Source organism: Scyliorhinus canicula, chromosome 11 (genome assembly GCF_902713615.1).
Source record: "Scyliorhinus canicula chromosome 11, sScyCan1.1, whole genome shotgun sequence".
Taxonomy (NCBI): Eukaryota; Metazoa; Chordata; class Chondrichthyes; order Carcharhiniformes; family Scyliorhinidae; genus Scyliorhinus; species Scyliorhinus canicula.
Genome location: NC_052156.1, coordinates 167,599,279 through 167,613,305, shown reverse-complemented (window position 1 = coordinate 167,613,305; position 14,027 = coordinate 167,599,279). Strand labels below are relative to the sequence as shown.

Genomic DNA, 14,027 nt, shown 5'->3' with positions numbered 1-14,027 from the left:
TCATAAGCCCTTTAGAAAATAAATCTAGGGGTTAGTTCTGGGGTACAAGGAAATGGCAGAGGAGTTAAACAGATATTTTCCACCAGTCTTTATGGTGGAAGATACTTTGAGCATCCCTTTAATGCTAAGGAATACAGGGAAGTAATTAAATACCATCACCATCACTAGAGAAGTAATATTAGACAAACTAATGGGGCTAAAGGCAGATAGGTCCCTGGCCCCGATGGGTTGCATCCTAGGATCCTAAAAGACGTAGCGACAGAGATAGTGGTTGCACTGGTTATAATTTTCCAAAAACTTGTAAAGTACCAGAGTATTGGAAAACTGCCATGTGACACCTCTATTCAAAAAGGGAGGGAAGCAAAATGTGGGAAACTGTAGGCCGATTTGCCGAACATCTATTGTTGGAAAAATGTTGGAATCAATTATTAAGGAAGTAATAGCAGGACATTTGGAAAATGAGGGCCAGGATTCTCTGACCCCCGCCGGGTTGGAGAATCAACCGGGGCCGGCGTCAATCCCGCCCCCGCCGTGTCACGAATTTTCCACCCCCCGAGATTCGGTGGGGGCAGGAATCGCGCCGCGCTGGTCGGCGAGCCCCCCGCAGCGATTCTCCGGCCCACGATGGGCCGAAGTCCCGCCGCTGACTAGCCTCTCCCGCCGGCGTGGATTAAACCACCTCTCTTACCGGTGGGATTGGTGGCGCGGGCGGGCGCCGGGGTCCTGGGGGGGGGGCGCGGGGCGATCTGACCCGGGGGGTGCCCCCACGGTGGCCTGGCCCGCGATCGGGGCCCACTGATCGGCGGGTGGGACTTTGGTGTGGAGGCACTCTTTTTCTTCCGCCTTCGCCATGGTCTTCACCATGGGGGAGGCGGAAGAGACCCCCTCCCCTGTGCATGCGCCGGTATGACGTCAGCAGCCGCTGATGCTCCGGCGCATACGCGGACTTACGCCGGCCGGCGAAGTCCTTTCGGCCCCGGCTGGCGTGGCGCCAAAGGCCGTTCACACCAGCCGGCGGACGCCAAAGTGGTTTCACGCCACTCCAACACGCTGGGACCCCCCACCCCGCCGGATAGGGGAGAATCCCAGCCCCTAATCTAATCGAGCAGAGTCAGCGTGGTTTCATGAATGGGAAAGCGTGTCTGACCAATTTGTTCGAGGAAGTCTCAACTAGAGTGGATAGAGGGGAACCGGTAGATGTGTTGTATTTGGACTTCCAGAAGGCTTTCTGCAAGGTACCTCACAACAGATTAAGTCATAAGATAAGAGCCCATGGTGTTGGAGGTAGTATATTGGCATGGATAAAGAATTGGCTAATGGACAGGAAACAGTGAGTGGGGATGAGGGGCTCTTTTTCAGGTTGGCAACCTGTAACCAATGGGGTTCCACAGGGATGGCAACCTGTAGCCAATGGGGTTCCACGGGAATGGCACCCTGTAGCCAATGGGGTTCCACGGGAATGGCACCCTGTAACCAATGGGGTTCCACAGGGATGGCACCCTGTAGCCAATGGGGTTCCACGGGGATGGCACCCTGTAGCCAATGGGGTTCCACGGGGATGGCACCCTGTAGCCAATGAGGTTCCACGGGGATGGCACCCTGTAGCCATTGGGGTTCCACGGGGATGGCACCCTGTAGCCAATGAGGTTCCACGGGGATGGCACCCTGTAGCCAATGGGGTTCCACGGGGATGGCACCCTGTAGACAATGAGGTTCCACGAGGATGGCACCCTGTAGCCATTGGGGTTCCACGGGGATGGAACCCTGTAGCCAATGAGGTTCCACGGGGACCAGTGCTGGGACCACAGCTGTATTCAATATGTATTAATGACTTGGAGGAAGAAGCGAATATACTGTAGTTTGCAGACAACACAAAAAAAGGTGGAAAGGCAAGTTACGAGAGGAATACAAGCATTTTGCATAGAGATATTGATAGGTTAAATCAGTGGGCAAAAAGTTCATTTTGGAAGAGAGATCTAAAGAACAGAGTATTATTTAAATGAAGAAAAACTGCAGAAAGGTGCAACACCAAGGAACCTGGGTACTTGTGCACGAAACGCAAGCTAGCACACAGGGGCAGCAGGTAATCAGGAAGGCTCATGGAATGTCGACCTTTATTTCAAGGGGGTTGGAGTAGAGAGTCGGGAAGTCTTGCTGAAACTCCTTGCTATAGAGAGCTGTGGGGCAGAGTCCTTTGTATATTTAAGGCTGAGGCAGATAGATTTGTGATCAGTCAGGGAATCAAGGGTGATGGGGAAAGGGCAGGAAAGTGAACGTGAGGAATGTCAGATAAGCCATAATCCTATTGAATGGTGGAGCAGGCTCGAGGGGCTGAATGGTCTACTCCTGTTCTTATGGTCATATGGTTTAATGTCTCTTTTTCAGTAACACTTTTATAAGTATTTATTTACAGAGTTATACATTGAAGGTAAGCACCTAAAATAATTTTGTTTATTTTATTTTTGCAATTGCCACTTATTGATATCTACAGTGCATTCCATGGCAGATTGCTGCTCTGAATTTTCCATGTGTTTCCTGAACCTACTTGTTGACAGTTCACTAAAGTAGCATTTGTCTCTCTTACCCTGCATCTGACAGCAAGGTCAGCTCCAACAGAGGGTGCATTAGCTTGGTAGTTATATCACTAGACTAGTAATCCCAAGGCTTGGCCTAATGATCTAGAGACATGGGTACAAATCCCACCTCAGCTGTGGAATTTCAATTCAATTAATTAACTAAAATCTGGAACAATCTGGATCCAAAAGGCAGTGAACTGTCAGCAAGCCTGGTGATTGCTCATTTCTGGCTCTCAGTGATGGAGGGAGGAACAAATGGGATAAAATGTTCGGATCAGTAATAGTTAACATGAGATGACAGTATTGCCAGAAAACCCATCTGGTTCTTTAAGGAAGGAAATCTGCCACCCTTACCCACTCTAACCTATTTATAACTCCAGAGCCACAGCGATGTGGCTGATTCTGAGCTGCCCTCAGTCTGGCTAACCATTCATTTGGGATGGGCAATAAATACTGGACTTCCCAGTGATTTGGTGGATGAATACAAGAATGGAATGGAGGACTATTCTCCTCTCATTCCATTTGATTATGTCAATGGCTGGTCAATAAATTAGTCACAATTTTGTTTTCCAGTGTTTTCAATGATCATCCTTCAAACCTCCAATCTGCACTCTTCAGAAGTACGGCACAGCATTAATATCCAGGAGCGACAGCAGAATGGACATGAAATACAGGGTCAAGATAGGCAGCCCGATAATCAAAGCAGCAGTTGAGGCGCCAGCCAGTCTAAGGGCCTCAAAGATGTTGAGTTGTGTTTGGCTGCCCCAGAATATTGGGTCAATTTTTCTGGCTCATGCTCAGGGGAGAAGTATTCCCAGGACATGACACTCAAGGTAAAGGGGCGGAGACACAAAATTCTGTGTCCCTGACTCTTCAGAGCTGCCCTGGAATTCCCAGAGCTTCTCTGACATGCACCTTATGTGGTGGTGGTCAGCTGGAGCAGGGTTAATGAATGTGTTGCCCAGTGAAGGCTGCAGATCCATACATCGGTGATTTTATTGTTGTTTCCCTCCACCCCAGGTATTAAAGGTACCAGCCAGGAATTCGAAATCACCAGGGTTGCTGGCATTTAATTGTTACAGAAACTCTATCATTCTTCTATGCTAACTGCTGATATTTACAATTTAACTAATTCAATTGCTTATTCAAAGAGATACAAAAGTTGTTAGCAGCTGATCAGTCTACTTTCCATAGTTAAATGTACAACTTGGAGAGTCATTGGGATTCAAAAATAAACAAATGATTTTAAAAGTAATAGCAAAATTGGGAATACGTTTACCGACAAGTTTTGTAAGAAGTCTTACAACACCAGGTTAAAGTCCAACATGTTTGTTTCAAACACTAGCTTTCGGAGCACTGCTCCTTCCTCAGGTGAATCCGAAAGCTAGTGTTTGAAACAAACCTGTTGGACTTTAACCTGGTGTTGTAAGACTTCTTACTGTGCTCACCCCAGTCCAACGCCGGCATCTCCACATCATGGCTACATGTTTTGAAAGTTTATTAAAACTTTAGTTAAGATAATACTTCTCAAGTTTGTGATTCACAAAATGATTATGGGACTGAGACTGGGTCTAAACTTTTACCTTTCGAGATTAAAGTTCCTCACCTACTAAATCATGACGATAGTACAAAGATTCCAGTTATCATTGATATTGTAACAGAAGACAGATTTTCCCAGAACATTCAATCCTCCCTATTAGGAGCTTTGTAATAAAATACAAAGGGTTATAAAGTGTCAGATTTCTATCAATTATACATCACTGTTTCAAGACAAATTATCCCCAAAAACAAATTGCCCCCATCAAATTGACAACAAACATTACATGGGATATAGAAACTAACTTCAAACTGTAAATGATACAAGCTACCTCAATAGTCTCGGTCGGAGGAATTGTCATTTTTTGCTTGCATGTTCTACTGGATGGACTACTCATTAGTGTATCGTATTTCAATCAGTTTCTTACTACTTTCATATCGACAGATTTCCTCATAGTGCCATTATATTCAGCCAGTTTTGAAGTTGTTGCATTGTTATCAATGGTAGCATTCTAACTTGCAAAGAAAACTTCTTCATTTGATCTGATTGTGAAACAAAAGCCCGCTTGGTTTGATCTATCATAACTGTGCAAACAGAAATGCATGTGAACCTCAATTTTAAAAATCTTTGGTGAAACTTAATTCCAGAAAGGTTTCAAGAAAATATTAACCCATAAAGAACAAGTTAAGTCGTTTGTTAAACTAGCCACATCAGTTCTTATCTTTCATCAGAGCAAGCTGATTCACTTTGAATGATCGACTGAGAAACCAGCTATTTACAATAATCGGGACAACAGGAATTTGAGATTAATCTCTGAACATCAGCTTTCAGTGTCCATGCTGAATTAAATTCCCCTTACGGACAGGGTACAAGCTCTCATAAAATTCAAATGTAAACAATTAGAATTTCACCCAACAATGAATGGAAACTGGGGTCAGATTCTGACGTTGTATTGCACCAATCATTATTTCAGTTTTCACACAGTTATTTTATCTGCACAAGGTCATAGTCATCCACATAAAAGTTAAGGATAGCAAAATGACAAAAGAACATTATCACAAGCAAGATGTATTCAAAATAGCTGTTCCCGATGACTGTTCCTGAGGGTTATTCAATAATCAACATCCTGGGAGTTACCATTGACCAGAAATTGAATTGGACTAGCCATATTAATACTGTGGCTAGCAGGCAGGTCAAAGGCTAGGAATCCTAGTAACTCACCTCCTGAACCCCCCCCCCCCCCCCCCCGCCCCGCCCCGCACGCCTGTCCACCATCTACAAGGCACAAGTCAGGAGTGTGATGGAATCCTCTCCACTTGCCTGGATGAGCGCAGCTCCAACAACACTCAAGAGGCTCAACACCACCCAGGACAAAGCAGCCCTGCTTGATTGCTACCCCTCCCCACAAACATTCAAACCCTCCACCACCGACGAACAGTGGCAGCTGTGTGTACAGGGTTAATTCCAATGTGGTGAGAAGGGATCTTGCCAGGGTAAAATGGAACCAGGAACTGACAGGAAAACTGTAACAGAAAAATAGGTGATCTTCAAGGGAGAAATACCTTGAGGACAGGCTCGGTACATTCCAACAAGAGCAAAAGGGAAGAAAGCCATAAACAGGGCTCCTTGAAAGGTAAGGGAGATCAAATGAAAAAGGAGAGTATATGATACATATCAGGGGAATTCTTCAAGTGAAAACCAAGTTAAATACAAAAGTTTGAGAAGAGAGGTGAAGAGGAAAATAAGACTTATATGAGATTAAAATGTCAGTTAGCATAAAAGGGAACCCACAAATCTGCACGGTGGCACAATGGTTAGCACTGCAGCCTCACAGATCCAGGGACCCAGGCCCAATTCCACCCTCTGTTGACTCCTTGTGTGGAGTTCGCACATTCTCCCCGTGTCTGTGTGGGTTTCAAACAGATGCACCGGTTTCCTCTCACAGCCCAAAGACGTGGCAGGTTAGGTGGATTGGCCATGCTAAATTGCCCCTCAGGAAGGGTTGCAGGAATAATTCAGGGGATTGAACCTAGGCAGGGTGGTCTTTTGAAGGGTACGTGCAGATTCAATAGACCAACTAGCCTCCTTCTGCACTGTAATGATTTTAAACGATAGTAAGAGATGGAGCGAGTACTGTTTGGGATATAGAGGGTGGTGTATGCTGAGGGGCACAGGGCAAGGCTAGAATACTCAATGAGTTATTTTTATAAGTGTTTACTAAGGAGGAAGAACTTGACAAAATATTGGTAGAAGCAAAGATAGTGAAGGAAATGGAAAAGATGCAATCAATTAACTAACATAAACAGAGAGACAGTGGTCAGTCATGGTCTCCAGAGCCCGATTGAAATGTAACCCAGGCTGTTGAGTGAGGCAAGGGAGGAACTAGCTGGGGTGCTGGCAATAATTTTCAATTCCTCTCTGGCCACAGGAGAGGTGCCGGGGGACTGGAGGATAGTCAATGTGGGTCCATTATTCAAGAAGGGAGGAAGGGATAAACCAGGAAACTACAGGCCAGTCAGTCTAACCTCAGTGGTGGGGAAACTATTGGGGCCAATTCTGAGAGTCAGAATTAATCTGCATTTGGAGAGGCAGGGATTAATCCAGAACAGTCAACATGGTTTTGTTAGGGGGGAGGTCATGTCTGACCAACTTGATTGAATTTTCCAAAGAGGTGACCAGGTGTGTAGATGAGGGCAATTTTTGACATAGTCGACTTTGACTGCAACAAGACTTTTGATAAGGTCCCACTTGGGAGACTAATAATGATGGTAAAAACCTGTGGGATCCAAAGAAATTTGGAAAATTGGATCCGGAATTAGCTGAGTGGCAGGAAGCAGAGGGTGATGGGTGAGGGGTGTTTTTCTGACTGGAAACCTGTATCCAGTGGGGTTCCGCAGGGATCAGTGTTGGGGCCCTTGCTGTTTGTGTGTTATATAAATTATTTGGAAAAGAATGTAGGAGGCTGATCAGTAAGTTTGTGGCTGATGTGAAAATTGGTGGGGTGGTAAATAGTGAGGAGGAGAGCCTCCGATTACAGGAGGATATAGACGGGATGGTCAGATGGGCTGATCAGTGGCAAATGGAATTCAACCTGGATAAGTGTGAGGTGATACACTTGGGCAGGACAAACCGTACCCCTGTCAGCCTAGCAGTGCCAGGGTGGCACTGCCAAGGTGCCCAGGTGGCATTGGAGGTGCCATGGTACTACCCTGCCCAAAGCCCTACCACCCGGGGGTCTCCGATTGCCTGGGAGACCTCCCAAAGTGCCGTTAAATCTGGTCAACGCTTGTGGAAGCCAGTGCAAATCGGCGCCATGGCATATGATCCCGGGGCTGGGGGGCACTCTGGGCTGAACATATTTAAGTGAAGCTAACTGTGCATTTAAATATGGAAATCTGTATATCCCACCTATTGAGGACAAGATACAAATGACCCGAAGTGTCATACGTTTTGTGAGAGGCTTCTCGTGAGATTTCATAGAATCAGAGAATTGACAATGCAGAAGGAGGCCATTCGGCCCAGCTAGTCTGCACTGGCCCTTTGAAAGAGCACCCTACCCAAGTCCATACCTCCACCCTATCCTCGTAACTTAGTAACCCCACCTAATCATTTTTGGACGCTAAGGGCAATTTACCATGACCAATCAACCTGACCTGCACATCTTTGGACTGTGGAAGGAAACCGAAGCACCCGGAGGACGCCCACACAGACCCGGGGAGAACATGCAGACTCCACACAAGCAGTGACCCAAGCCGGGAATCGAACTTGGGACCCTGGAGCTCTGAAGCAACAGTGCTAACCACTGTGCTACTATACCGCAATACCGCGTCGAGCGCATTGAGGCTGTACAATCACAGCCTATATGTGTCAATAAAATCACCTCTCAATGTTCTAAACTCCTAATAGATACAGACCAAACCTGTTCCCCCTTTCCTCCTAAGGTAACATCACAGATAGAGCAGAGAGGACCTCCGGTTTGACAATTCATCTCAAAGCTGCATCTCTAACAATGCAGCATTCTGTAGCTCTGCACTGAAGTGTCAGCTGGATTCTGTGCTCAAGTCTTTGTGTTGGGACTTGAACCCAAACCCATTTGTTTTGAGGCAAATGCGCTCGCGACTGAGTCACAGCTGACATCTGAGTCACCTTCATCACCTTAATCATTCAAACAAGTCTTAATTGTCTCATTGGATGTTAATTAATTCCTCCTTAGAAACTGGAGAAATCCACATGCAAAAATGGTTCAGGGCACAATATATCATTGTGTAAGTTTGCATCCCAACGTAAAACTAGTTTTAAGACAGGAAATGCTTTGCGCACAAACAGGTATGAGCTGCCGAAAGAAAGGTCCACAAAGCACCATCGTTTGTGACATCCTGCAGGTCATATTGGATGTGAGCTCTTTGAAAAACTGAAATTTTGAACTTAATCCAAGGAAATTAACATTTATTTGCACGTTAGAGAAATAGAAGTGAATTTGTCTTCTGGCATTTAAACCAAGTGATGGTGGGAGATATTCTCTGACCTTCCTGATATTTTTGTTCAGATCATCCAAGTTAAGTAGGAAGATGTGATCCTTGGCTCCCAGTAATAGTTTCCCTCTCTCCTCATCAAGCAGCAGGGTCTGGAAATCCAAACCCTCTGCAGACCCTCGGAATGGAATGCAGCTGTTGGACACCAGCAAGTCTGTGGGAGAAGAACAACAATCTTTATGTTATTTTTAATGTTTTTACGTCCCTCCTTTGTTTCTTTTACATGCACAGTAGCACAGTATGTTCACAGTTCTCAAGTCTGTGTATATTCCATTTCCAAAATGCCCCATATTTGCAAATCTTGACAGACTTAAAATGTGTCTTTATCCAGCGAGTCTGACAACTGTTACAATCTGAAATTGAGACGTGCAACTGCCTTTACAGTTGGGAAAAGCCTGTGGGGTACAGTCACTGGGTATTCTCAACACCTGCATGAGAATAATCGAATGGAAACAATTTCCGCTCCGAAGTGTTTGCCTTGAAGAAAGATTGCATATTTGCTCTGACTTTTCCATCCAGTAACTTTTGAATATTTTGCTGTACATTTTTTGAAATTAAAATGTTGAAAATTCTAGTTGAACGTTTGAACAGTAACATTTTTCCAACGTACGTTTAGCCTGTGGCTTCTTCTTGCTGCTGCTTCTATAATCATTCCAAACCTAAATCCGAAACGTGCACCACACAAAATCAAATTTCACTAAGTCTCCTAAAACCAAATAAATATCACCGGAACCATCAGCACACCTGGAATTCTCACCTTTCACTGAGAATTTGACAATTTACTCAATGCGTCTGTAACTTTCATTTTGTTGTACAAATCTGTGCAATCTCCAAATTCCATTCCATGATTTTACAGCTTCACCAGAACACAATCAACCAATCTGCGTTTGCCGTCAGTTGATTCTAATTCCTAGATAGTTATATTGAAGGAGATTTCAGGAAGTGGTTGTATTCCTCACCTCCGGCCTGTTCACAAACTCAAAGGAAAAATCGATGGGCGGGATCTACTGGTCACACCTGAAAATTGCGGCGCGGAGCTATACGACCAGTAGATGCTGGGAGATCCTACCGCTGGGATTTGCCCGGCTCGCCACATCTCGCGAGATCTAACGCAAGCTCGCGAGACGTCACGATGGGAATCCCACGCATTGTGGGCGGCATCACTTTCTGGCAAATCTGCACGTTAGAGTGAGACAGCCCATCCAGCAAGCGGACCTCCTCAGTGCACAAAACGGGGCAAAGTGCGGCCTCTTTGGGCAGTTCCCTGCTAAGGCCCCCAATCCACCCGGATGGGCGTTAGATAGCGGGCTGTTTCTGGGCAGGAAACACCTGTCTAATCTCACGCTACGGGACTCTGTCCCCATTCGGGTAGATTGTGTATATCTCACAGGAGAGCGATATCCACAGAACAAAGGCAACTTCAATTGGAATATTTATTTAATGTTTAAGTTGTGATGGAACACAGCCGACACTGTAAGAGTTAAGTTCAACTGAGAAACCAATGATAGCATTTTGCTATTCAATCCATTTCCCCAGTGCAGTGTAAGGTATAAATATTAAATATTGCTCACATTTTACAATCTGATAACATGGCCAGGTCAATATAAAAAAAATACCAATCTCCCGGTTTCATTGAATATGCCGAGAATTCTTTGAATCCTTTCCTTAAGTTTATTGTGGGCAGGATTTTCCCTCTTGGGCAGGAGCCCAGTGGTGGGGTGAAATGGGAGTCACAACCCTGCAATGTCTGTGAAACAATCACCTGGCTGAGACTTGCCCCAACTTGGCCAATAAGTTGCTGGAGCTAATGATGGGCACGCCGACCAGTTGAGGACAGTGGGAGAGCGCTTGAAGCTGGCGAGCCAATGGAAGGACATCCTCCCAACCCAGAAGAACATTAAGCTTGTAGTTCAGGTATAGGAGAGAGAGAGAAGGGATGCCTATCTTGAGGCACTCTCTATCTAACTTTTTAAACTATCACCCCAGCAGGCAAGCCACAGTGTGAAGGGGGGTTTCCTCCACAGGTCAGCTTGCAGGGGCAGCTGTGGCCTGCTTCTCAGCCTGTCTGGAGTGCTGGACCCGAGTCTGCCAGCAGGAGGCCATCTCAAGGCAGCTGGCCCAGTCCCTGACACCTCTGATAATGGACCTGAATAGTCCATTAAATATCCTTAGCAGCCAATCCTGCTCTGAGAAACTGGATAAATGAGTGACAAGAGCCGGAAAATTAGCACATCAGCCAGCAGCACAAATATTCCTTGTCCTCCCATTGGAGGCTGCAAATCCAGCCCTGTGTTAAAATAATAATAATATTGCTGCAATATTATTGCAATAAAGCAATACCAAGAAAAGGTCACTTTAACACAGATTGCAAAATCAAACCACAGGATTACATTCCCTTTAGTTTCCTAGTGTTAAACCGTTGCCGTTCTCTGCAAGATGTCAATATAATTTGATGAATCGGAGATTGGATCCCAAAAGAACCCCTGTGCTTCAATGAGACCACAAAGCTGGAGTTATCCACCCCATCAATTCTGATTAGCTTGTTGGGATCCTGGATGCCAGCTTAGTGAAGCCAAACCTTTGACTTCTGACTTCTCCACCAAATCTGTAAACACAAGGATAACACTGAACTCAAAACAAATGCAGAACAGTTAATGGAGCAATTGGGTTTCCCTTAACTGTTGTCGTTCTGTTCCTTTACACAAATCATTCAACATTATCAAAGGGTTTTTATGATTCAATGTCACTTTCTTTAACCTTTCCTTGGTCAGAATAAGCAGGAACACATGATAATTTTTACGTTGGATAAGCATTTTTCTTCCACTTTAGTTTCTTATCAATGATGACCAGAGTAAACACTTTTTAATAGATATTTCAAAGTTTATTTGATTTCAGCTCAGCACGGATCCTGAGGTCTGCCCATGGTGGATACTGGGAGTGAGTTGGCATGAACAGTGGTAAGGGCAAAGGATGGTGGGTGGAAACTCATGGGTGGCATGAGTTGACAGCTAAGTTGGAATAGGGGAAGAGCTATGGGGGTGGATAGATGGGGCACAAAATGGCATCAAGGGCATGGGGCCATGGGGGGGCAGGTAGAGGACCATAGGTTGGCATGGAGGGTATGGGGGAATCATGAAGTGGGAGTGGGAAACACGACTAACTTGGTTGAAACATGAGGATTGCTGAGGGGTGAGGGATGATGGGAGGGGGGATTGTCGAGGGGTGAGGGATAATGGGAGGGGGGATTGTCGAGGGACGAGGGGGTGTGAGCGTCGATGGGAGGGGGATGTTTTTCTACCCTCTTTATTACAATTGAGCCAAACCCTGGAGTAACGCCAGTGGGTATTTTACGCAGTCCGCCCCAGTACGCAGCAGCCCCTCTGACTGCCCCAACACTTTGCAAAAACAACGGGCCTCCATTGATCACCCAGAATAAAAATCCAAATATTCGGGGAAGTTTCTCCGAAGTCGGGAATTCTCCCGACTCTGCGCACCCAACCCGGGAGCAGAATTTGGTCTTGAATTTCAGCCCACAAACGTCACTCTTTCTCATGAGTAAGTGGAGTTTGCCCCTGCCACCCACAAACAGACATTTAAATCATATTTGCACCCTGAGCTCAGCCCAGCATTGAGCAGAATTGTAGCTTCAACCCCACCTTAAAGCAAAAGAGTTTAACCCCTCATCCCCATTTTACTGCATTTCTCCATCACTAACTACAATCGCTTCCCATTCTGCTACTTGATGTGTTATCCCTCAAAGGCTACCAAACCCAATCTAATACCCATTACACAGTAACACCCCAAATGGTATTTTACATCTATATTACCACTTCCCCGACCGGCTGTTTTTGAGATATTTAGACCATAACATTCATAGCATTAGCATTCATGTCAAGAGGGCTAGAATACAAGACCAGGGATGTACTTCTGAAACTGTATAGGCTCTGGCCATGCCCCATTTGGAGCATTGTCAGCAGTTTTGGGCCCCGTATCTAAGGAAGGATGTGCTGGCCTTGGAAAGGGTCAAAAGGTGGTTCACAAGAATGATCCCTGGAATGAAGAACTTGTTGTATGAGGGAACGGTTGAGGACACTGAGTCTGTACTCAGAGTTTAGAAGGATGAGGGGAGATCTTATTGAAATTTAGAGGATGCTGCGTGGCCTGGATAGAGTGGACGTGGAGAGGGTGTTTCCACTTGTAGGAAAAACTAGAAGCAGAGGACACCATCTCAGATGAAAGGGACAATCCATTAAAACTGAGATGTGGAGGAATTTCTTCAGCCAGAGGGTGGTGAATCTGTGGAACTCTTTGCCGCAGAAGGCTGGGGAGGCCAAATCACTGAGTGTCTTTAAGATAGAGATAGATAGGTTCTTGATTAATAAGGGGATCAGGGGTTATGAGGAAAAGGCAGGAGAATGGGGATGAGAAAAATATCAGCCATGATTGAATGGCCGTGCAGACTCGATGGGCCGAGTGGCCTAATTCTGCTCTTAGGTCTTATGGCCATTCAGCCCATCGAGCCTGTTCCACCATTCAATCATGGCTGATATTTTCTCATCCCCATTCTTCTGCCTTCTCCCCATAACCCCTGATCCCCTTATTTACTCCTTGATGCCTCAATCTCCTTATCCAACTGGTTTGATGTTCTCACTTCATCACTCTTTCCTTCTGCCTGCTCCTCTCTATCCCCTCTTCAAACTTTTTATACTCTTCTGTCCCACCTCGCATATGTGTTTCCCTCCTGCTCCCTGCACAGTTTCCATTTTTCTCACCTTCTAATCCTGATGGACTAAAAAATTTGAATGGGTCATAATTCATTGTACAATGACATGGATGATAGGCGAGGAGTTAATTAAATCTGTTCAGTGCGCGAGCAACACTGGGAAATACTGAGGAATGTCGAACACTCGCTGCCAACTCTAAAAATATCAAAATCAATAGGAAATAAGACTTCAGTTATAAAATATTAAATCGCGACAGTGAAGATTTGAGATGACAGACAGTGGAGTTACTGTGGAGGAGTTTATGAAAATCTGAGACAAACATTTCCACTTGTGTGAAGAATTTGAAAAGGATGGCTTTCCAGCTGTGCCTGATTAACTATCTGAAAACACGTCATACACAAACTGAGCTTCTAAATATAACTCAGACCAACAATGGACTTTTCCTTCTCACTGTTTCTATCATTTTCTGAAATGATCATTTGCTCAGCTGTTATTTTATGGTTAATTTATCAATGCTGAATAATATCATCAGTCAGGAGGTTATCGGTTGACCCAATCAGAGCTGTTTAACTTCTGACAGAATCAGTTGCTGCTTCTTGAAGAAGGGGCAACAGAAGCTGTTGCTTCACCTCACCAATCAACTAATGGTGCGGAGCCG

General features: G+C 45.3%; 1 protein-coding gene across 1 annotated transcript in view; it reads right to left on the bottom strand.

The window, feature by feature from the left end:
- Window positions 1-14,027, bottom strand: part of sema3d (sema domain, immunoglobulin domain (Ig), short basic domain, secreted, (semaphorin) 3D) — a 372,874-nt gene that overhangs the window by 213,493 nt on the left and 145,354 nt on the right. Inside the window, exon 4 of the mRNA XM_038811982.1 lies at window positions 8,639-8,799. The gene's annotated coding sequence lies outside the window, so the exon portion shown is untranslated. The remainder of the gene's footprint in view (window positions 1-8,638; window positions 8,800-14,027) is intronic.